Below are 25,613 nucleotides of genomic sequence, written 5' to 3'. Positions count from 1 at the left end.
GGAGGAAACAGCTGTATGTCTCAAGTAAGTCATTGGGAGGCAGGCCTTTGCAGGTAATACATAGTTACAGTCCTTCTCTGCACTCCGGTCCACCATGATATGAACTGTCTACATATATTCTGGTGGGCACAGCCATTCTGTCTGTGCCCTGCTTTTCCCACCATGGTGGGAAGAGACCCCTTTGAAACTGTGATCCCAAATTAACTCTCCTCTTATTTGGTTTCAGTTACATATTTTGTCACATGATACAAAAGTGACCCATACAGCACAGCATGTCCAAGTCTTCCTTCTGCTCCCCATGTATTCCAAGCCAGTCTCTGATTCTCAACCCCATGCTTCAGTTTTCCTGTGTGTGATGAGGACAGACCTGTCACAGAACCCACCTCACGCTGGACATATTTTTTTTCTGAGTCACAGTCCGGCGTAGCTCAGGTTGGCCTCAAACTCATTAAGTAGGAGGATGACTTTGACCTTCTCCTCCACTTCACCAGTGCTAAAATTTCAGGTTTGGAACACCAAACCAGTTTGTGTGGTACTGGAATGGAACTTGGGACCTCGTGCGTGTTAGGGGACCACTCCACCAGTTGAATGACATTCCCGGTTTTCCCTGAGTATTGTTTCTTTGGTTTGTTTCTCTTTAAATTTTTTAAAATTTGTTTCTTCCTTTCACATGTATGAGGATTGTGCTTGTATGTATAATGTGTGTACATAGTTCCTGTAGCAGTCAGAAAGGACATCAGATCCCCTGGAGCTGGGTTATGGAGTTATCACATGGGTGCTGGGAATCAAACCTCAGTCCTCTGGAAGAGCATCCACTCAGCCATCTCTCCAGCTCTCTGAGCACAGTTTCAATGGAGCAAGTTTTCCATGGCCCTTCCCCCACATGAGTACATCAGAAAGACAGGACAGACACGGAAAGGTTTAGGGTGGCCCTTAGTTGCACTCTGAGAAGGTCAGGCCTCTGGGAAGCCTATTAGGGTGGACGCTGAAAAGGAAGGACTAAGGAAATGGGAAGAAAATCAGAGCTTGCACCAGCAATGGAAGAATAAAGATAAATTCCAGCAACACAGACTCCTGCTCCTCCTCTTAGCAAGAGAGAACTAAGGTCTCCACCTGTGGGCATTGCTCAGCCCCTCTTTTGGAGGCTCATCTTTTTTTTTTTTTGGTTTTTCGAGACAGGGTTTCTCTGTGGTTTTGGAGCCTGTCCTGGAACTAGCTCTTGTAGACCAGGCTGGTCTCGAACTCCCAGAGATCCGCCTGCCTCTGCCTCCCAAGTGCTGGGATTAAAGGCGTGCGCCACCACCGCCCGGCTGGAGGCTCATCTTTTGAATCACTTCTATCAAGCACCCTTGGCCTCCTTTCCCCACTCTGATCCTCTGAGCCAGCAGAAGGAAACCACTCAGCCAGCCTGACTCATTCTACTTGAATCAGGAACCTCAGACCTCCTGGTCTACAGAGTGAATTCCAGCACAGCCAAGGCTAAACAGAGAAACTCTGTCTTGAAAAATAACCCCAAACCAACCAACCAACAACAACAACAAAAGAAATCTCAGCTGGGCAGTGGTGGCGCAGGTCTTTAATCCCAGTACTTGGGAGGCAGAGGCAGGTGGAGCTCTGTGAGTTCAAGGCCAATCTGGTCTACAAGAGGACCAGGACAGGCTCCAAAGCTACAGAGAAACCCTGTCTTGAAAAACCAAAAAAGGAAAGAAAGAAAGAAAGAAAGGAAGGAAGGAAGGAAGGAAGGAAGGAAGGAAGGAAGGAAGAAAGAAAGAAAGAAAGAAAGAAAGAAAGAAAGAAAGAAAGAAAGAAAGAAAGAAATTTCAGACCTGTGGTGGGCATAGAGTAGTCTCTCCCAATAGACTGGAGAGAGAGAGCTGAGCTGGCATTGCCCCACCTGCTGCCTTCCTCTGCTGACTGGTCCCCGACTTCCCAGACTTCCCATGCAAAGGGAAGTGATTGTGTGGAAACCCCTGATACCCATCTGTCAGGAGCCATTTTGCAGGGATGATGGCGGGAACCATTGTCCTGGGGATGTTTACGGAGAGCCCCACACCCCAACTGTATTGAGAACTGTTTGTTGGCAGAGCCCACCCCACACCCAACTATCTTGAGAGCTATCTGTTAGTGAAACCCGCCCCACATTCCAACTATCTAGAGAACTGTTTTTGGTTGGAATCACAAAAGGAACGATTCCGCTTGCATAGAGAACACTAGGTGTGTCGACTCCTGACCGACTCGTGACCTCGTGACCCACTCATGACCAAGTGTCCACTCGTGACCATTGCGGCAAGATCCCTTCCTACCCTCGCCATGCCCCTGCCCCCATACCAAGCCAAATTCCTCATTCAAGGGCTATATAAGTCACAACCATTACACTAATAAACGGAGACCTTGACAAGAACTCTGCTTGGTCTCCTTCCTCTTTCCCGCCCATGTCTTTTCAGATAGCGCCTCTTCGGGACCCTGGAATAAGTGACCTGCCAGGCGGGTTACAACCCTAGAATAACTGACCCGCTGGGCGGCTACACCCATCTGCAAAGCACAGAGCACACCCATCTCTTTCACAGCTGCCTCCTAAGGGAAGCTCTTTCAGTGCCCCAAACTCTGGGACCCACTGACTCTCAAAAAACACAGGCTAAGCCAGGTGTGGTTATACACTCTTTCAGTCTCCACCCACAAGAGGTGGAAGCAGGAGCATAAAGAGTCTAAGGTTCTCCTTGTCTCATACTGGGCTTGAGACCAGCTTGAGATACAGAAAACCCCATCTCAAAACACCAAAATGCATAAATACACACACAAACACACAGGCACAGACACACACACACACACATAGAGACAGACAGACTAAATATTTAAAAAATAATAATTTGTGGCTGTAGAGAGAGCTCAGCTGTAAGAACACTGGCTGCTTTTCCACAAGACTCTGATTTTATTCCCAGCAGCCCTATGATGGTTCCCAACCATTTGTAATTCCAGTTCCCAGGAATCCACTGCCCTCCTCTGGCCTCCATGGGCACTGCACACCCAGGATGCACAGTCTTACATACAGGCAAAATACCCATAATAAATGAATAAATAAATAAATAAATAAATAAATCCTTAAGAAAAGAATAATTTGGGCTGGAAAAATGCTGCCGGACAGTGGTGGCTCATACCTTTAAATCCTAGCACTCAGGAGGCCGAGGCAGGTGGATCTCTGTGAGTTCAAGGCCAGCCTGGTCTACAAGAGCTAGTTCTAGGACAAGCTCCAAAGCTATAGAGAAACCCTGTCTCAAAAACAAACTAAACAAACAAACAAAAAAGAACACATACTGCTTTTCTAGAAGATTAGAGTTTGGTTCTAGCACCCAGACGGCCCACATCTGCTGCAATTCCAGTCCCAGAGAATCTGATACCTGCTTCAGACACAGTGTGCATGTGGTGCACAGAAGTGCATGCAGGCAAAACACTCATACATATTTAAAAAATAAAATATTTTTAAAATCACTGATCTGAAATACTTTATATGAATTCAAAAATAGAATTTAAGGCCGGGCGGTGGTGGCGCACACCTTTAATCCCAGCACTCGGGAGGCAGAGGCAGGCGGATCTCTGTGAGTTTGAGACCAGCCTGGTCTACAAGAGCTAGTTCCAGGACAGGCTCCAAAACCACAGAGAAATCCTGTCTCGAAAAAAACCAAAAAAAAAAAAAAAAATAGAATTTAAGAACAAGGGACTAGAGAAATGGCTCAGTGGTTAAGAGCACTGACTGCTCTTCCAGGGGTCCTGAGTTCAATTCCCAGCACTCACATAGCAGTTAACAACTGTCTGTATTTCCAGGATCTGACACCCTTACAATGACTCACATGCAGGCAAAACACCAATGCACATAAAATTTCAAAAAGAATTTAAAAGAATTTAAGAACAAAAAAGAGTTTAACATGTGAAAGCCGGGCGGTGGTGGCGCACGCCTTTAATCCCAGCACTTGGGAGGCAGAGGCAGGCGGATCTCTGTGAGTTCGAGACCAGCCTGGTCTACAAGAGCTAGTTCCAGGACAGGCTCCAAAACCACAGAGAAACCCTGTCTTGAAAAACCAAAAAAAAAAAAAAAAAAAAAAAAAAAAGAGTTTAACATGTGAAAAAGATGGTCCACTCACAGGCCTTCCTGTCTCCTAGGTGATTCTGGATATTGTTAAGTTGATGACTAACACTAACCATCAATGTGTGTGTGTGTGTGTGTTCACATTCAAGTGTGCATGCAGGTACCAGTGCATATATGCTTGGATGACAGCTAGACCTCAGGTGTCTTCCTCTATTGCTCTCTGTCTGATTATTTTAAGACAGAGACTCTAATTAAATCTGAAACTTGTTCACTAGTCAACCCAGCAATCCCCAGGGGTCCACCTGTCTCCAATCCTGTCTCCTCCCCCCAGCTTTTAAGCGGGTGCTATGAATCAGAACTAAGGCTTCGCTGCTCACAAACCAGGCACTTTACCCTCTGAACTACCACTGTGCCCTCTACTCATTTGACTATGGTCACCCTGGTATGTGTGTATTGCTGTCACAGTGTGGTTTTGAACTTCCACTTCCCTAATGACTAATGATGCTGAACTTTTTTCATGCACTGTGGTGCTTCGCTAACCACCGTTTGCAAGCTGGCCTCAGCTCCACCACCCCCAGAACCCTCATTTCCATGTTTACCAATCCAGTGACCTCTCTCTTTCTCTTCCTTCCTGTCCCCTCAACCTTTTCCCCTCCAAAGCCACTCTTTTTGTTTCTTAAAGATTTTTTTTTAAGATGGGTGTAGCCTCATAAGCCTTTAATTCAAGTACTGGAGTGGTAGAGGCAGGTGGATCACTGTGAGATAGTTGTGAACCACTGGGAACTGAACCTGGGTCGTCTGCAAGAGCAGCCAACGTTCTTAACAGCCAAACTATATCCCCAGCCCCATAGTGAGTTTCATACCAAAATCTTGTCTCAAAAAGACAAACTTGGGGCCCAACAGTGGTGGCATATGCCTTTAGTCCTAGAATTCAAGATGCAGAGACAACTGGATCTCTGAGTTTGAGGTCAGTGTGATCTACAGAGGGAGTTACAAGACAACCAGGGCTACACAGAGAAACCCTGTCAGGATGGGGGAGGGGAACTTAACACGGGGAGAGGGGCTGGAAAGGGAGCTTGGAGTTAAGACTTTCCAGAGGACCTGACTTGGGCTTCCAGCAACCCACAACTGCCTGTGACTCCAGCTCCAAGGCATCCGGTGACCTCTTCTGATCTCTGAGGACATCCACACTCTCCAAGTATTTTTTCACACAGACACATGCATACACATAAATGTAGTGATATTTTGTGATCTAACAAAGAAAGCTTGCCTTAAGATGAGAGTGAGAGCTAAGCCATTAGTTAGTCATAGAGGCCAGGCAGTAGTGGCACACACCTTTAATCCCAGCACCCAGAAGGCAGAGGTAGACAGATTTCTGTGACTGCAAGGCCACCCTGGGTAACACTAGATTGATTCAATCTCAAAGAGAAACAGAGCAAGGCAGTGATGGCTCACACCTTTAATCCCAGTATGTGGGAGTCACATGCCTTTATTCCCAGCACTGGAGAGGTGGAAACAGGAGTTATATGCTTGATGGAGAGAGAAATATAAAGCAGGAGCTCAGAGGCAATCTGAGGATGCAGTCTGGAGATGCAGTCTGGGGATGCAGTCTGGAGATGCAGTCTGGGGATGCAGTCTGGAGATGTAGTCTGGGGATGCAGTCTGGGGATGCAGTCTGGAGATGCAGTCTGGGGATGCAGTCTGGGGATGCAGTCTGGAGATGCAGTCTGAGCATGCAGTCTGGGGATGCAGTCTGAGGATGCAGTCTGGAGATGCAGTCTGAGGATGCAATCTGAGCATGCCGTCTGAGGATTCGTACAGACAGGATTGCCCCTTCACTTGAAGGATTTGGTAGAGGTAAAAGGTCTCCTTAGTGACTGCTCTGCGTCTCTGATCTTCCATTAACCCCCATATCTGACTCTGGGTTTTTATTATTAATACCAATTAGAATTTGTGCTACACATAAATAACAATAAAAAGAAATCTTTTGCTATTATGTTAATCTCTTATTTTATTTATTTATTTTGGTTTTTGAGGCGGGGTTTCTCTGTGTAGTCCTGGCTGTCCTGGAGCTCTCTATATAGACCAGGTTGGCCTCCAACTCACAGAGCTCTACCTGCCTCTGCCTCCCCAGAGATGAGATCAATGGTGTGTGCCACCACACCCTACTTATGTTAATTTCTTCAGGTGTCTGTCATAGTAATTTTTCTTTTACCGTGATAAAATGCCGTGAACAAGGCGAAGTATATATTTGAGTCTATGGTTTCGAAAGAATAAGAGTCTGTCGCTAGGCCAGCTAGGAAGTGTAGATGTGTAGGTGTGGCAACTGGAGCTGGAAGCTGAGAGAGCAAACTGGCCATGGTACAGACTTTTGAAACTTTAGGTCATCACCCTTAGCATCAGGAGCCTTTTACCTGATGAGCTGTCTTGCCAGCCTTGGGGTTGTTTAAGATTCCTTTTTTATTGTTATTTATGTGTAGCACTTCCTTCCAGCAAACCTACCCTTCCTCCAAAACCTATCGCAAACAAGGCCATCCAACTTGGAACTGAGTACTCAAATACTAGAGGATATGGGAGATATCTCTCTCAAATGACCACAGTGCCTCATTGATAAGCTAAACTTTGTTATAGGTATATATTCATAGAAGAAAAAAGAACAGAAGCAAAACACAAGCCTGGCAGGTGGTAGACACCTGTAATCTCAGCAATCTGGAGGTTGAGCCAGGTTGCTAGAAATTGGAAACCAGCCTGGGCTACATAACGACTTGAAGGCTATCCCGGGCTACAGGGTGAGACCCCCTTGGTAGAACACTTGCTTACCAGGCACAAAATCCAGGGTTCAATCTGACGCATAGCCAGTTTTAGTGATTAGAGGTGGAGGCAGGAGAATTAGGAGCTCCAGGCCAACCTCGCTACATGAGACCCTAGTGCAAAATAATTGAAAAAAAGTATTCAGTGTTTAATATTACCTGTTTTCAGGCATCCATGGGAGGCTTGGAATGTGTCTCCTGAAGATAAAGGGTGCTACTGCTTCTGTAAATAATAAATTTTCCTCATATCTTTGGCTTTGGTATAGTCCTGGTGGCCTGAAATGAATAAACTCATATCCCCTGTGTCATTCTCCCACACAGGTGCTAAGACCTGGTTCTCAGAAATTATTATTATTATCATTTTATTTTCTTGAGACAGGGTCTCTCTACGGAACAACTTTTGCACCCACTCAAGAAGGGAGGTTCTAAAAATGCAAAAAGTATGGGTGAAAAGTCTCTACATAGCCCTGACTGTCTTGGCATTCACTATGTAGACCTGGTTAGCTTTGAATCCACAGAAATCCACTTGTCTTTACCCCCCAAAGTGTTGGGATTAAAGGTGTTTGTCACCGTTCCTGGCTTAAATTTATATTTTATTTATTTCAATTTACAGTATATTTATTTGAGTAGGTGATACAAATTCTAACTTCACGAAATTACAAAATGACCTATGATCCACCCAACTACAGGCTATCCAATTCCATTTCGTAAGTTATTCTGTGCAATACATGAGCAGATAACTTGTGCCTTTTCACCCATACTTTTTGCATTTTTAGGACCTCCTTTCTTGGGTGGGTGCAAAAGTTGTTCTGTGGCACTTCGCGGTTTCCTCGTTTATTACAGTGACTTCCTGTCCCACTGTGTGTCTGGATCACAGATGATTTCAGATCCCCATTGTTGGACAGCTGGGTCGCATTTGCTTTTTAAAAATTTATTCACTTATTTACTTCGGTTTTAGGAATTTTTATGAAAACATGCACCTCAGTTCCTTGGCTAGCCTTTATTAAGAAGCTGACAGAAAACGCAACAGGATTCTGCAGAGCCAAAACTCTATCATGAGCTTTCCGGTACACTGGAAGCTGTCAGCCGCCAGCCCCGCCCTCCGAGGCCCCGCCCCCGCAGCGCACCCGCTCGGCCCGATTCAAATCCAGCCAATGGCAGCGTGTAAACAAACCTAGACCACGCCCACTCCGAGAATAATTTTGAGCACCAGGGCGCGAAGCCTATTTTATCTTGTGTGTGCGCGGGGGGGGGGGGGGAGAAAGGTGGGGCGGAGCTGTGGCCACGCCCCCATGCTTGGGCCAATCGAAGACTAGGCTCCGCCCCTCGCACTTGCGGCGCTAAGGACCCCAGGCCGGGCTGGGCTAGGCGCTGCCTGATTTCTCTGCCGGATTCCTGCGCTCTGATCCGGATTGGGCTCAGAGCTGGTACAATGCTGCCACCGGCTAAGTAAGGGCACGGCTAGAGGACAGAGACTACGCAGGAATTAGTACCTTCTTTTCCCTCTTTTCCTTTTCCTGGACACCAAGACCCAGACTCCTGAAAGCCTCATGAAAACTTTCTCTCCTTGCCCCTTTTTAAAGCAACCTGGAAAGGCAGGAGTGTTTCAAGATGGGTGTCGGGCTTTTGGTTATTGAAGTGTTACATGCAAAAGGAAAATGCACCAATCGTGTGCTAGCAGGCTTTCGGATAGAGAAACAATTGGGAAGCAAAGTTTTAAGTTTCCACTGCCTGACAGGAGCCCAAACAAGAAGGTTCCTAACAGGAGCCAAAGGGAGGGGTCTGGTGAAATGGGTCAGCGAATAAAGGCACCTGCCATCAAGCCTTGATCTAAGTTTGATCTCCAGAACCCACGTGTTGGAAGGAGAGAACCAAATCCTGTTTAATTTCCTGACTTACACACACACACACACACACACACACACACACACACACACACACACACAATGAAATAGAGCTGGGGATGTGGTGCAGTTGCTCAAGTACTTAACCAAGTGTGTAGGAAGCCCTGGGTTCCAGTCCCTAACACCGCATCATCCTGGCATGGTGATGAAATCTGTAATCCCGGGAGGTGGAGGCTGGAGGGTCAGGAGTTCCAGGTTATCTTTGACTGAATAGCAAGACTGAAGCCCACCCCCCACCTCCCCACCCCCGCTACAAGAGACGGATGCCTTTGACACTTTCTGTAGACAGATGGCGCTGATGAGGTTCTCATGGGTAGAAGCTGGGCTTTAAGGAGCTGGGTTTCTGAGGGGTTCTGGGCTTTAAAGGAAGGAGACAGGGCACGGTGCAGAAATACGTGAGAAAGGAGGCTGGAGGATCCTGGCTGGAGGAGGATTCGGTTGACAAGATGTCTGGTCCCTAGGAAAGAAGGAAGTTCAATATTTGAACCTGTCCAAGAACATGAGGGGTTTCTACCTTTCCTTCCCACTATACTGTCATAATTAAAACTAAACAATCAGCTCAGCCTGGTGGTGCAGGCCTGTTATCCATTGCTGCTAAGGAAGCTGAGGCTGGAGAATGGCAAGTTCAAGGCCTGAACTCTAGCAGCTTAGATCCTGTCCAAATAAAACAAGAGGGCTGGGATGGTGCCTAGAGCCCTTGCTGTGTGAACCCCTGGGTTTAGTCCAAAATACTGAGGTTAAAAAAAAAATGAAATAGGGACTGGAGAGACGACTCAATGGTTCAGAGCACTGGTTGCTCTTCCAGAGGACCCCGGTTCAGTTCTCGGCACCCACATGGCAGCTCACAACTGTCTATCTGTAACCCCAGTTCCAGGGGACCTGGTACTCATGAAAAAATACATGCAGGCAAAACATCAATGCACAAAAATAAAATCATTAAAAATGATTCTTCTTTTTCTCCTCCTTTTTCTTCATCTTCTCCTTCAAGACAGGGTCTCATTATGCAGGCTAGCCTTGAACCCAGAGACCCACCTGCTTCTGTCTCCCAAGTACTGAGGCTAAAGACATGCCGGGTTGCATGTAGCCCAGGCTAGCTTTCAATCCACTAAGTAGCTGACCTTTTATATGTATATATATATATATATATATATATATATGTGTGTGTGTGTATACATATGTATGTATAAAGATTTATTGTTCAGACAAGATCTCCTGAGTAAATTGGGAGCATGGGGACCTTGGGGAAGGGTTGAAGGGAGCAGGGAGAGGCAGGGAGGGGAGCAGAGAAAAATGTAGAGCTCAATAAAAATCAATAAAAATTAATTTTTCTGCTGGGCAGTGGTGGCACACGCCTTTAATCCCAGCACTCAGGAGGCAGAGGCAGGCAGATCTCTGGGAGTTTGAGGCCAGCCTGGTCTACAAGAGCTAGTTCCGGGACAGGCACCAAAGCTATAGAGAAACCCTGTCTCGAAAAACAGAAAAAAAATTATTTTTCTAACAAATTATGTGTATGTGTGCCTGTTTCAATATATATGCACAAATCCCAGTGCCTAAGGAGGCTAAAAGAGGGCATTACCTCTCCTGGGATTGGCATTAAAGGCTGTTGTGAACTGTCTGACATGGGTGCTGGGAATAGAACTTAGGTCCTCTTGTAAGAGTAATTCAAACTCTTAACCACAGAGCTATCTCTCCAACCACTGATCCTGAACTTCTGATCATCCTGCCTCTACCTCCAGAGTGCTAGGATTACAGGGTGTAACTCCATGGCCCGTGTGTGTGGAGCTAGAATGAACTCCAGACCTTTATGCATCTTAGGAAGGCAGTCTAGCAACTGAGCTGTCTCCCCATTTTCTCCAAGTGATTTTTTTTTTTTTTCGAGACAGGGTTTCTCTGTACCTTTGAAGCCTGTCCTGGAACTAGCTCTTGTAGACTAGGTTGGCCTCAAACTCACAGAGATCCGCCTGCCTCTGCCTCCTCAGTGCTGGGATTAAAGGCGTGCGCCACCACTGCCCGGCCACCAAGTGATTTTTTTAATAGCACTGACACTTGTCACCAGCTCTGAAGCCTGGATGGGCTTCCAGGAATGCCCAGGGAAGATGGACATTTGATCCCACAGGGCTGTGCCAGCTGTGACTCAGCTTGGGAGCTGGGTTGTCACGGCTCCACCACATCCAGCCAGAAACTCCCAAGTAGCATGAGTTCAAAGCCCTCTCTTGAGAGGTCCAGGGTTTGTATAAGGATCAGGTAGGTGACTAGCCATAGACAATCTCTCCTTTCAACAAACCTTTGTTTTGGAGGCAAAGTCTTATGTAGCCCAGGTTTTGAACTTGCTGTATATCAGAAGATGACTTTGAACATCTGATCCTCCTGCATCTACCTCCCAAGCACATGACCATGGAGGGTTTATGCAGTGTTGGGGGTAGAATTCAGGGCTTCTTGCATGCTAGGCAAGCATTCTATCCCTAGGGTTACATCACCAGCTTATTTTTTCTTTATGAGTCATGGTCTTCCCAAACGGCCTAGGCTGGCCTTGAATGCTCAGCAGTCCTCTGGTCTCAGCCTCCAAAGGCCAGCACAACAAGCCTGTTGTCACTGAATTCCTAATGCAGGCGGTTAGAACACATTTCCCACATGAATGAATGAGTAAATGCAGTCAACCCTTTGGCCTCAAGCCATCTAGCTTCTTGTCTGTCAGGACTTACGTTCTGAGTTTTCCAGAGCTTGTAGCTCTAATAGACACCCAAGTGCCACCCAGGTCAGATCACTTTGCACAGAGGACATTTTCAGCAGAGGGTTGGGCTCCACTTCCTAGATAGGCGAAACACTTCCCTTTTGGTAGCCAAAGCTGAATTTGTACAGTATGGCCATATCTAGATGGGGGCTCTCAGTTCTGTCACCTCTGGGCAAGTTGTGAGGCTGAGTCAGGCTCTCATATAGCCCAGATTGGCCTACACCTCCCGAAGTAGCTGAGGATGACCTCCAGCCTGCACCTCCCAAGTGCACTGATTCTGCCTGTACAGTTCTGAGGGGAGTTCTAATTAGAAACACTCCCAGCTCAAATCATTGGGCCAACTACACAAAAATAAGAGCAATGTGTACTTGCTGGTTTTCCTGAGTGGTTCATGCACCTCCAGTGGGCTGTGTAAGACCACTGTGTGACTGAGAGTGAACACTTTCGAGGGTTCACTTTTGCAATGGATAGTTTTCATTTTACCAAGTCACCACATAATGGCAGCAGCTGACACTTCCTTTGCTTTATAATGGACTCTATAAAATGGGCCCACTGCATTAAAAAATTATTATTATTATTACAGCCGGGCGGTGGTGGCACATGCCTTTAATCCCAGCACTGGGGAGGCAGAAGCAGGCGGATCTCTGTGAGTTCCCAGCCTCATCTACAAGAGCTAGTTCCGGGACAGGCACCAAAGCTACAGAGAAACCTTGTCTTGAAAAAATAATTATTACAAGCATAGAGCTCAAAGGACAACTTACAGGTGCTGCTAGTTCTCTCTTTCTACCAATGAGGAACCTGCGGATTGAACTCATATCGCCAGGTCTGGTGGCAAGAGCCCTTACCCACTGAGCAATTTCAACAACCCCACCGTCAGCATTTTAGAAAACAGGAAATAGAGGAAAGATGAAGTAACTTACATCACAGCACACAGGCAGCAAGTGGGAAAGACCACAATGAAGCAGGATCGTGCTTGTTTGATTCACGGCCTCAGCTTCTTACAGTTTTTCATTGTTGCACCCGGACCTCCACATACTAGAAAAGCACTCTTATCACTGAACTATATACCCGCCCTCACAATAACAATCAAAAAATAATTGAGTCAAGCATAGTGTCAAGCAAGTGTAATCCCCAAACCTGTGAGGTGAAGGCAGGAGGAGCGCTCAGCCTGTGCTTCGTAGTAAAACCTCGTCTCAAAAAAAAAAAAAAAAAAAAAGTAAAATGTATGCTTAAATAAATATTACGGGTAGTGCCAACATGGGATCAACGATAAAGCTTACAAAACAGATCAATCAGTCGTTTATGCAACACAAATTTATTTGATACCTGCTGTGTGTACCAGGTTTTCTAGGGCCCCGGGGTAACAGAAGGGTAGGTGAGACCTGAATGTTAAGTGATCAGGTCAGTGCGGTCCGAGACGGCAGGCCAGAGCGGTCTTGGGACGCGCTGCGAAGGGCTAAAATGCCCGCTCACCAAGTGCTCTGCAAATAGATCTGTGACTCCAAGTGTCGCGCAAAGGATCCTGAGCTTCGGATCTGTGCGGCCCGCCTGGCTCTCTAACAGGACGGACTGGTCCCTACGCCACAAGCAGCTCAAAATCACCAGGCTCGGAAAGACTTGATACGCCAGGCCTGGAGTTCCGATCACCTCCAAGGTTCCCATCCCCGGCACTCTCTGAGTCCGACACGGAGCAGCATCACTGTGTCCCACATACTCTTGAAGCCTCGATCGCTCTCTCTTCTCGTCTTCTGAGGTGCCCTGGGGCGCATCATCCCGTAGAAGTCACCATCTTGGGCCTAGGCAGACCTGGCGCGGGGATGTGGACACGCACGAACCCTCCAGCTCCTCTTCCACCACCACCAACCCGAATCCCAGCTGCAGGTTTCCGACCCAGGGCACCGGAGCCGAACAGGCACTCTGGCAGACCCGCCGAGCCAGGAGGAGGGGGCGGTGCTGCCACTCTGTGCTCCCGCCCACAGAGTGTGCACCTTTTTATTTGCTACCAGACCTGCCTCTCTAATACTCTTAGCCATGATTGGTTATTTGCCACACTAGAGGCGGAGCCTCTTGGCGCTCCTCCTCCTAGCAGGGCGGAGGGGAGGAAGAGGAGGAGGAGGAAGAGGGGGGGCGGGACACAAAACCAGCAAGATTTTTTTTTTTTTTTCATTCAATTAAAAAAAAATTTTTTTTTTTTTTTTTTTTTGCATACCCGAGGGGCGCTCCCCGGAGCGGGCGCGGGGCCGGGCCGCGCGGGGCCGCTTCGTTGCAAGGGCGGCGGCGGGCCCGGGCGCAGCGGAGCCGGGCCCGCCATGCGATCAGGCAGTGCGCTGACCGGCCCGGCCGGCCGGCCCCTTCTGGGTCCTCCCTGTGCAGCCCGTGCGGGGCCGTCCCGGAGACCCCGCGCCGACGGCTGCTCAAACATCAGGGTGAGTTTCTCACAATGTAGCAATTTCTCTTTAAATCTCTTAACTCTCTCTACCTGCGAGTCGGGGCTGTGACAGGGCGCAAAAGCGAGGGGGGGAGTGGGGCTCGGCGGCGAGGGTGTGTGTGTTGGGGGGGAGAGCCGTAGCTGGGGCCGAACCCACTCCCCCCGACACTCCACACTCAGCCCCCCAACCGGGGCGCAGCTCCCGCTGCCGCTGCTGAGACTGGATTTTTTTTTTTTTTTTTTTTTTTGGTGCTCGGCGCCCACCACTATCCACGCACCCCCATCCTAGGTCTCTCCCGCCACCGCCGCCGCCCCGATCTTGCAGTGATCTCCCCCTTCACTGCGCTCCGATCTCAAACCTTGCGCCCCGGTTTCCTCTCCGGGATACAATGCAACGGAGGAGAGGGGCGAGCGCGAACGTCCCACGGGGGGAGGGGCAGGGACCCCCCCACCCGCCTTCGGGACCCCCTCCTCTCCTCGTGCTCCCAGCCTTTTCTGGGGAGAGGCGAGGGCCATAGACAGCTGGATCCATCTCCTCCCCCTCCTGTCGCGCGTCCTGTGCGCCCCCCTCCCCAAGTCCCTCTTGGGGGTGCCTGGGAGAACCGGGGGTCCTCTGCAGGCTTGTAGGGAGCGATGAACTGGGATGCTGGCCACTAGGTCTCCCCCTCTCCATCGCCCCTAAACAATGAGGAGTTGACTTGGTTCCCCTACCCCCGACAGGGAGCGTAGGGGACCCCCGCCCCCTCAGCTGTCTGGTCCGGCAGGGGGCCTGTTTCTGGGTATCAAAGGAAGGGAAAAGGGGAGCCTCCACGCCTGTCACCTCCCGGGATTTGGGGCGGACCCTGAGCTCCAACTCCGTGGGCCTGGGAATGGGAGGCACCAGGCCCAACCCGGGCACCGCGCTCCGGGTGGTGACCTTTAGACAAAGGCAGTCCTTTCCCCGGGGTGATCCCGGCCAGGTCCCTGCGGAGGGCGGCCAGGCCGCGGGCTCCGAGGGAGAGGAATGGGATGGATAGATGGGTGGGTAGGTAGGTGGAAGAGGAGGAGGGAGGAGGAGGTTTGGGACCATCTGGTTTTCCCATCGCTTTGGCTGCCCCTGGGCTGCTTCCCCGGCTCCTGTCACCGGCAGCCGCGGGGAGACAAGGGACCAGGGAGCTGCCCAGCCAGGCCTTGGGCCTCCGCCAGCCGGAGGACCCGGTGACGAGCCGCGGGAGGGCGCGAGCTTGGGCGCCCGCAGTGATTGGAAGGCATACTGGCTCCTTCCTCTCCGCACCCCTTTGTTTTGCTTTGTGGTTCGGAGCAGCTGAACGTCCCTGGAGGAGGTGGGGTCAGAGGCTGTTGGGTCAGCTCTCCAGGAGAAGTCTTGGTGACAGGGCCCTCTGAGGTCTCTAGCCTGTGTTCGCTGCACTTGGTATCCCACCCCAAGTCTTAAACCTTCATTCCCTTTTGTCGCTCCTCTCCCAACATAGTGTAAGAAAAATGTGGGGATGTGTGGAGAACACCCAAGACTCTGGGCTGGAAGTCAAGAGATCTTTGGCACACAGCCTTTCCCCACACCTGCGTCCTAGGTCAACTATGACCCCAACCCCCAAGATGAGGAAACAGGGGAAGCCTCGCTTGAGACCACCCCTTTCCTCTGCCCCATGGGACTTATCAGTTGTTTACATCGGTACCCTGCCTTCCTCTGTAGCTCCCCCACCTCCCAGAAGCCGGAAATAACCACTCTCTACCCCGGATTGGCTACTGCTAAACGAAGCCTACCCTGGTTACAGTCTGAGGAGTGAGTGAGTACAGTGAGTGGTCCATTTTCTAGGCAGGCTAACTGAGGCCTAGTGTGATTGAAAGACTAGTTTAAGGTCACACTGTTTGGGTCACTCTGAGCCCCAGTTCACAATACCCTAGAATTTATCCAGCCTAGTTCAAAACCGGTTAGCTCTCTCTGTTAGTACTTTGTCCTTTTGATTTCAGTGGACCTGGGTTTGGGGAAGAATCTGCCAGATGTTTTCCCCCTGAAAGCGGGTTTGGCAGAGGATGATGAGGGCTCAGCTCGATGGATCATTTCACCTGTGTCTAGTGAGTGTTCGGATAGGGAGAGCCCTGGTCTAGCTGGGTGAAGGCTTGACATTGCTTGGGACCCAGCGGCGCTGTCACCCACCTCTTCACCTGATTGGCACTTGGCTTGATGGCTGTCACGTGATCGCAGAGAGGGAAGCTGACCTGATTGTTTGACTAGGGACTGTTGTAGTGGTGTCTGCTTCTCTGGCCTGGGACCCACTTGGTATCTTGATACACTAGCTCTACCCTTAGGCAGGCAGGTCTGTAGCTTGCCTGGCTCCTCCCCGTACACTGTGAAAATGAAAGTTCTTTGACCTGACCCGCAGGGAGAGAAAGGAGAAGTCAAAAGTGTGATTTCTATTTCATCTTAGTTTAGGATAGGGATGGCCTGGGGGTGTGGGAGGCTGGAGTAGAGCATAAGAGACTAGAATAAGCGCAGTGGCCCAGTGTGCTCGTTCCAGTGCGGGACTGTGCGCTCTGGAGGAGAGTGCTGCTGAGTCCTGGCTTCCCCGGTGAGGGAGGTAATATAGGTGATGTCCTTTTTACAGGAAGGTAAACTGAGGCTAAGTTGTATTAGTCAGGCTGCAAGGGCTAGTGTTGAGAGGTACTTCCTGCAGCATCGGGTCTGATTCTAGGAGGATTGGCACACCCATGCTCCCCACTGATCTCTTCCCTTGTTAAGGATAACATAACTCTAGGATAACCCTGAGATGGGACACCCTGGGAGGAGAGGAGAGGGCCTTTTAGGTGTCCTGAAAAGAGGTGCCCAACTGGGGAAGATGGGAGAAACTTGAATTAGACCCAAAGGGGACAGTCCTATGTCTTGCTACAGTACACTTCCCTGGTTCCTTCCAGAAACCCCTGAAACTTTTGTTCACCTTCCTCGGGATATGGAGGGGTGGTCTGCCTTAACCTACAAAGAACCAGGAGTCAGTATCAAACCTTTGGGTCACCTAGGAGGATAGGGGAAAGAGATTCTACAGTCTACTAAGCGGTCTCTCTAGCCCTAAGGCCAGACACCAGCTAGCCTTCCAGGATTCCCCCTCCTCATTCCCCCCAGGCTTCCTTGACTCCTAGTCTCAAGAATGTGGAGGGTTGCTGCTAGGGGATGTTAATTGGAAACAGGAAAACATGGCATTCCTTCGAAGGAGCCTGGGCTAGAAGCAGCCAGGCCTGCCATTTCCCCCCCTCCCACCCTGCAGGGCAGGAGCTGGGGCGGGAGTCCCAGGTCATCTCATCCTGGTCTCCTCCCCTGATTCTTGGATGCAGCCCCAGGCATCTACCTTGCACCTGGCTCCCTCTCCCAGCAGGGCAGGGTCATACAGCCCCCCCCCCACCACTTTACCCTCTCTTTGCTTTCTGTTTTTCTTTTCTTATTTATTTATTTATTTATCCCCAGCTGTGAAGGATATGCCACACCATAGCTTCAAGCAAGGTTGGGACATGCTGAATTGGGTGGTCCCCAAGGAATCTTCCCCACTTCTCTGTCTATACCAGCCCCTGGTTGACTGGTCTCAATTGACTGAAGCCTTTATGTCTCCAGGACAGGCAGGGTACCCTCATGAGACAGCCTGAGGAACTTTCTGAAGGCATTTCTAGTTTGGGGACAATGAATTTTGTGTATGAGTTGTCTGTTCTTGGGATTTGGCTGGTGACTGGGAAGGCAGAGTGTCTTTGTTTCTTCTATTGTTTCCAGTTAAACTTGCTGGGGGCTGTTAGGGGCCAGGCCCTATGGTCAGTGCTGGTGCAGAACCCAGGTCAGCAGGAGATTTGCTGGGCTCCCTGCAGCTGCAGTGCTTGATTAGTTCTGTCTCAGTGGCCGGAGGAAGTTTAAGCTGGTTTGCTCTCTCCTCCCTGCTTGTGATTTTTGTGTATTTGTTTTGGTTTTGTTTTTGATTTTGTTTATTTATATACTAGTGCGGGCATGCACTTCTTGAGGTCTTAGGGACATCTTGCAGAACTCCAGTTCTACCATGTGATTCCCAGGGATTGAGCTCTGTCTACGTTGGGCTTTGTGGCAATCACCTTTACCCCCAGGTATCTCACTAACACCCCTTCCCCCTTTAAAACAAGGGTTCCACTTAGCCCAGGCTAGTTCAGAATGACCCTGAACAACTCACCCTTCTACCTCTACCTCCAGTTGGCTGAGAGTCTTACCACACCAGCTTCATTTTCTTTGCTTGCCTTTGTCTTTCCCTCAGCTTCCTCTCCAGGGACAACTTCTCAACTCAAGGTTGTGTATGCATTTGTCTCCTGAGAAACATAATTTTGTACAGCTTGTCCCACATTCTCCCATTGTCTTGCTCTTTACCTTTTCCACCTTATTCCCCCCAAACATCTTCACTGTGGCTTTTCCATCTTGTTTTGGACTCTGGTATTCTACTGGCCAGACAGACTTTGTTTCCTCTGATGGTGTGGTTACATTACTGTGTATCGTCAGCCTGCTGAATCAAGACCTGGTAGAGGCATCTGGGATGCTGTACCCTCAGGAAGCCGTTCTCCATCGGGGGTGTTCTTATCCAGCCTGTCTGCTGGGCTACCTTAGCAGCTGTTGCAGTCTTTGCATCCCGTGACATCCTGTCTTCATTCCCCTGCATCCCATGTGTAATTCTGCAGGGCAGGCTCTGGAAACCAGCTATGGGTTTCAGTTGGCAACTTCCTGGCCAAATGGGGTTTGTTGGCTCTGGCCCCATCTCTCCCCTTCCATGAAACCCAGGACCAGCTATAACCGATAGCTGTGAGGAAATGCAACTCTAGTGAAGTTCATGGTCACTGTGTCTGGGGTCTGTCTCATCTCAGCCAGTTCTTTTTCTACCCAGCTGGGCTGAGAATTTGTAATGGGCAGGCACAGAACAGGAAGCTAGAGTTCTCAGTGCTGCATCTGGAACACAGGGTCTCTCATTGCATGCTAGTAAACCACACCTCTAACCTCTCACTGGGGGATTCTAGGCAGGGGCTCTACCACTGGCCACACCCCAGCCCCTCACTGGGGGATTCTAGGCAGGGGCTCTACCACTGGCCACACCCCAGCCCCTCCCTGGGGGATTCTAGGCAGGGGCTCTACCACTGAGCCACACCCCAGCCCCTCCCTGGGGGATTCTAGGCAGGGGCTCTACCACTGAGCCACACCCCAGCCCCTCACTGGGGGATTCTAGGCAGGGGCTCTACCACTGAGCCACACCCCAGCCCCTCACTGGGGGATTCTAGGCAGGGGCTCTACCACTGAGTCACTCCCTGACACATCTCTTATTTTAGGTTTTGTTACCCACACAGTCCTTGAATATTTTAAAAAATATTTATTTGCATGTATGTGTATATCCATGGTTACATGTGTACGAAGTCCAGAGGGCAGCTTTACCTTCCACCTTGTTGGAAGTCGGAGTCTTTCTTATTGTTTGCCCCTGTTCTGGGTACTCCAGGCTAGTCTGCCCAAAAGTTTAGGGAAGGTTCATGTGTCTGCGGCCCGTCTTGCGGTGGGAATGCTGGCGTTACAGATACTCGCCACTTTGGCTTTACATCCAGGGATTGAGTTCATGTTGTCAGGCTTGCACAGCCATCTCCCAGGTCCCAAGTCCTTGAACCATGTTTTTGGTCAGCTCCCTGGTAGTCTGGATGAGGACTTCACCACTACAACGACATCAGTATCTTCTTTACTTATTTCTTACCACTGAGCTCCACCCAGCGCTCCAGGATAAATATTTTATTTTATTTCATAGGTGCATGTATGATGTGTATGTTGTGTGTATGCACACATGTGTGTGCAGGTGCAGAGGCCAGAGGGAGTTCCCAGGTGTCTCGTTCTATCAATCACTCCCCTCACCTTATTCTTTTGGGACAGGGAATCTCAGCTTAGAACTAGTTGGGAGCCCGCAATGCCTGTTTTGTCTCCATTCCACTCCTTCAGTGCGGGGACTATATAGTCCAGTTCTGGGGATCTGAGCTCAGGTCCTCATGCTTGCACGGGGAGCACCTTTACTTGCCGAGTCACCTCCCCAGTGGCGTCTTGCACTTTGTGTATTGTATGTGTAGGGATGCAGAAGTGTCACTGAATGTGTGGGGGTCAGAAGACAATTGGGGTGAGTCAGTTCTCTCCTTCTACCATGTGGGACCTGGTGATCAAATTCAGGTCATCAGATTTGGCAGCATATATATTTTTGTTTTGGGTTTTTTGAGACAGGGTTTCTCTGTGTAGCCTTGGCTGTCATGGAACTCACTCTGTAACCCAGGCTGACTTTGAACTTCTGACGCCTGCCTCAGTCTCCCAAATGCTGGGATTAAAGGCATGTACCACCAAGCCTGACTGGGGGAGAATGATTTTCCACCCAGACAGTGCATTTATTAGTGGTGTTAGCATTTTTCTAATTATATTTATTTATGTAGAGATCAGAGGAAAAATTGCAAGAGGAAAAATGGCAAGGATCAGTTCTTTCCTTTTACCGTGTGGGATCTAGGGATAGAATTCAGGCCATCAGTCTTGGTGGCATGTGCTCTTACCCTCTGAGCCATCTTACTGGGCCCAGTGTAGGCACTTTAAGTGAGGGTGCCATGTATGATGGTCATTAGCATCCAGCCTCAGTTGCCTCTGGGTATCAGAATTCCCCCTCCCTTGGACGGCTGTGAAGTTTAAGTGGCTGAATTGTAGAAGGCTTCCAGCACAAGCCTTGATCTGAAGGAGACTCTGGGCTCCCTCTGTCATAATTATTTTCACATTTGGATTTTATTTTTAAATTGCATATATGTGGGAGGTAGCGGGAGTTGTACATGTGAGTTCAGTGCCCAGGGAGGTCAGAGGTGTGAGATCCCCTGGAGCTGGAGTTACAGCCAGTTGTGAGCCAGCTGACATTGGCGTTGAGAATTGTACTTGGTGAACTTGAGTCTTTTGGACTACAATACTCTCTTTTATCCCCCCCCCCCTTTTTGGGTTTTCAAAACAAGGTTTCTCTGTATAACAGTCCTGACTATCCTGGAACTCGCTCAGTAGACCAGGCTGGCTTCAAACTCAGAGATCCACCTGCCTCTGCTCCCTGAGTACTGGGATTAAAGGCGTGTGCCACCACCGCTTGGCTCATACAGTACGCTTTTAACCCCTGAGCTGTCTCTGCAGTCCGAATTTTCACTTTCAGGAAATTTGAAAGTGCCCACCTGGAGTTCAGAGCAGCATATCCTGCCCAGAAGTTCTGGGGACAGTCCTCATTTGATCCTCATTTTGTCTGTTACCCCTCCTCCATACTGTGTAAGTCACTGTCTGCTGGGGTGTTTCTATTGACATTTTAGTGGTATCATATCTTAACACACATTGGTTTTTGTTATTTTGTTTCGGGTCCAGACTCCATTTCACCTTCTCCAGGGGATGTCCTGTGCTGTGAGGGGTGACATTAAGCCCGTTTCTCAGGTCGGCCAAACAGATCCACAAGGCATGTGGGTTTTAGCTTGCTTATCCGTTCTCTGAGTTCTCCCTTTTGAGACTTAGGTGCTCTCACCCCATGGGACTCTGTCTGATTGCCTAGGTTTGGGAGTTCATGTCTTGGATACATGGAGTGTGGGATACAGGTTCTGATGTTGTGGGAAGAAATTGTGTCTGGGCCTGAAATCCTAACTACTTGGGAGGTTGAGGCAAGAGAATCCTGAGTTTAAGTCCTGTCAGGGATACAGAGGAAGTTCAAGGTCAGCCGGAGAAATTTAGTGAGACTTTGTGTTTGGTGGTGGCGCACGCCTTTAATCACAGTACTCCTGAGGCAGAGTTGTATGGATCTCTGAGTTCGAGGCCAGCCTTGTCTACAGTGCTAGTTCCAGGACAGCTAGGGCTATTTACAATGAGAAACCCTGTATTGGAAAACCAAAATAAAATAAAATAAAAATATAAAGAGGACCGTGGATGTAGAATTTCAGTATAGAGTACCTAGAATCCCCTAGTGAGAAAGAAGCTGGGGCTGTGACCCAGCAGCATGTGTGAAGCCCTGGTTTTAATCCATTGTGCCATATACACCCAAAAACAAATCCATTAAAAAGAGAAAGAGAGAGAAATGTTCTCATCAAGGGGGAGTGGAAGAAGAGGGACTGTGGCCTCTGCATGGTGATGTGTCCCTAGAGTGTCTGGGTCAGCTGCCTGGGGTTTAGGCCAGGCTCTGCCCCTTCTGACTCTGTGACTAGGGCTGGTCTTTTCCTCTAAACCTAGGGTAGGGAACCCCAAGTGCAAGAAGAATAAGACTTGCTTGTCTTGAGAATCCCATTGTTCACTGCAGTCTGGTATGGCAAATGTGCCCCATGTGCCAGGCTCCGCACCAGCATCAGGAGTGAAGTCTGTTGGTTACAGCTGGTGGAAGTGCTCTAGAGCTGGGGGATGGAGTTGCTCTTTCTGCAGTTTGATTGGGTAAGAGAAATGAAAGGTTGATGACTCAGGACACCTCCCTCCCCCAACTCCAGCCTGCTCAGCTGCCTTTGCACCCTTCCTGTTGCTGGCTTTGTCCTTCCCTCTGCATGGAGGGAACTCATGATTCTTGGGGGACCCTTCCCTAGTCTCTTCTGTCCTGAGCAGGCTCAGGGGCACAGTGAGCTGAGAGATTTTGTCTCAGGCTGTGGGACTGTTGTTAACGACCTCAGGGACTTTGACAGAGCCCACAGGAGCCTTGCTATCCCAGCATTCCAGGGTGCCTGAAGATGAGGTTCCCCTAGTACCCTGAATCAGGTATGGGCACTTCTGCAGCTTGTCTGACCAGATGCGGGGTAGGCTGCTTTCCACAACTTGGGTCTCACCAGTATGCTGGACCTTAACCTCTCTCTTGCCTGGGGTACCCATAGTGCCTTGAACGCCTGGTGTGGGGGAGAGAGTTCTCTTCAGGAGGATTGGTAGTTCCTGAGGTGCTTCATGATGGCCCCTCTACTTCATGGTTTTGGGTATTCAAGTTGAGCAAGAGAGGTGAACGCAGCATAGTAAGACATGTTGACACCAGGCATGACGGTACGGAGGCTGAAGTAGGAGGGTCCCAAGCTGGCCTGGGCTACAGAGCAAGCCTACTTCAGAACAAACACTCTAAAAATCCCAGTGTGCATGAGTCTCAGCACTGGGGAGGTGAGGGCAGGAAGATCAGGAGTTCAAGTCAGAAGACACTGCCTCACAAAATAAAGAAATATGAGGGCTAAAGAGATGAGAACACTGGCTGTTGTTCTAGAGGTCCTGAGTTCAATTCCCAGCAACCACATAATGGCTTACAAACTATAATGAGATCTGATGCCCTCTTCTGGCATGCAGGTATGCATGCATAGGGAACACTGTATACATAATAAAGAAATAAATCTTTAAAAAAAAGGAAGAAATAGGAACAAGCAAAAAATGCATAAAAAGCACGTCTAGGGTGTGGAGAGATGGCCTAGTGTTTCCTGTTAAAGTGGTTTGCACAAGCATGCGGACCTGTGTTGGGATCCCAGCACCCACATCAAAGGCTGGGCATGGTCACTTACATGTCAGTTACCCTAGCATAGGGCAAAGTTGGGGGCCTTACCAGTGGCCAACTTAGCTCCGGGTTCAATGAAAGATCCCGCCTCAAAAGAAAAAAGCAGAATGTCATAGAACAAGGCACTTCACATTCTCTACTGGCCTCTGGGCACCTGCATACACATGTACACAAACACGCATATACACATGTACCAGGGTAGTATGTGTCTCAGGTGGTAGAGTGCTTCCCAATGTGCACAGAACTCTAGGTTCAATCCCTAACATCTCAAACTGTGTGTGGTGTTGCGTGCTTGTCATCCCAGCATGTGGGAGATAGAGGCAGGAGGATCAGAGATTTGAGATTATTCTTGACTATATAGAAAGTTTATGTCCAGCCTGGGCTACATGAACCCCCCGCCCCCTTGCCTCATCTTTAGAGAAACAATCTTGACGTAGTTTCTGGTAGATTGTTTAACTTGTTCCACTTTTACAATTTTATTATTGTGTGTGTATACACATGCTGTAGCAGACCTGTAATGGTCAAAAGACAACTTGTGTGGCCTGTTTTTTCCTTTCATCTTTGTGGTGTTTTGGAGCTTGAATTCACGTCTCCAGGCTTGTGTAACACCGAACCATCTCACCAGCCCTGATTGTCCTTATTTCTGTTGCTATTAATGTCTTTATTGTATGTATATATGTATATATAACATAGTTTTAAACAATTTAAAAATAGTATATGCTATTTATATTTTATATTAATAAATGATTTATGCATGAAATTATATATATATGAGACCATATTAGTATTTGGAAACATCCTCTAGAGGTGTCTTGGACTTTCTGCCCCTCAGGTAATGCAGGAGTACTGTCAATCTTTCTCAGCATCATTTCTCACCGGGATGTAATTTACACACAATAAAATATACAGAGTCCACCCTTGTCTTTTGACAAGTCGTGGCCAGCGCACACACCAGTGTAAGTCACACCTCATCAAGACACAGCACATTCCTGACCCCACCCAGCTAGCACCCTCCCAGCATCTGTCCCTGATGTCTGTCAACCCGGCTCCTGGGTCATGGGTGCCACCAGCGTTTCACACTTGTGGAATGCCACCTGTTGAGTGCTCTCCTTTAGTGTGTTTGCAGAGACAGGGTCCCATGTGGCACAGGATAGCTTCTAGTTTGCTGTGGAGCTAAGGATGACCCTGAGCTCCTGCTCCTCCTAAGTGCTGGAATGCCAGGCAGGCATCACCACACCTGACTGTCCTTCAGGTCAGATGTCTTCTGTGTGTGCGTGTGACTTGAGTTAGTATGTGTAGAGGCATGCGCTTGCTGAGACATGTATGTTTATAGAATACAGGACAACCTAGGGTACCCATCCTTGCCTCCCACCTGGTTTAAGTCAGGGATTCTTGTTTTGCCAAGCTAACAGGTTCATGAGCACACAAGATTCTAGTGTTTCCGATTACTGGGATTCAGATATGCTATTGTGCCCAGCTTTTCGTGGCACCCAGGGATTCGAACTTAGATCCTCACACTTGTTCAGCCAGCACTTAACTTACTAGGCCATGAACTCAGCCCACAGGGTGAGGGTGAGTCCCTTTCACGCAGTGCCATTTCTTACAGATCAGGGAGAGGTTCTACCACTGAGCCACATCCCCAGCCCCTCACTGGGGGATTCTAGGCAGGGGCTCTACCACTGAGCCACACCCCCAGTCCCTCACTGAGGGATCTAGGCAGGGGCTCTACCACTGAGCCATACTCCAGCTCCTCATTAGGGAATGCTAAGCAGATGTCTACTACTGAGCTATGTTTGTAGCCTTCCTTTTCCTTTTTAACTTGGGACAGGCTCTCACGAAGTTGCTCTTGCTGGCAGTTAACTTCCAGTTCTACTTTGGCCTCTTGAGCGCTGACCTCATAGACTTCTGCCAGCCTTGGCTCAGGGCTCCTTATTTTGTTTTGTTAGAGTCCCTGGTTTCTTACTTGATAAACAGAATTCTCTGGTGTCCACCCAGACATCAGACATTTCCCTGAGTGTGACCCTTTCCATGGATGTCTGCTTTAACTTAGATTAAAAAAACAAAGCAAAACTGTTCAAGTTACATTTTAGTGTGTGTGTGTGTGTGTGTGCACGCATGCACACACCACCGATGAGATCGAAAGACAAACTTCC

At 49.0% G+C, this 25,613-nt stretch overlaps 1 protein-coding gene across 1 annotated transcript in view; it reads left to right on the top strand.

Annotated features, from left to right (window-relative positions):
• The first annotated feature begins 13,623 nt into the window (after positions 1–13,623).
• Bicra (BRD4 interacting chromatin remodeling complex associated protein) overlaps positions 13,624–25,613 on the top strand; it is a 73,018-nt gene continuing 61,028 nt past the window's right edge. Inside the window, exon 1 of the mRNA XM_057761501.1 lies at positions 13,624–13,952. The gene's annotated coding sequence lies outside the window, so the exon portion shown is untranslated. The remainder of the gene's footprint in view (positions 13,953–25,613) is intronic.

The sequence above is a fragment of the Chionomys nivalis genome, chromosome 2, assembly GCF_950005125.1.
Source record: "Chionomys nivalis chromosome 2, mChiNiv1.1, whole genome shotgun sequence".
NCBI classification, from domain to species: Eukaryota; Metazoa; Chordata; class Mammalia; order Rodentia; family Cricetidae; genus Chionomys; species Chionomys nivalis.
Note: the sequence above shows the minus strand (reverse complement) of the source record. Positions and strands in the feature narration are given on the sequence as shown.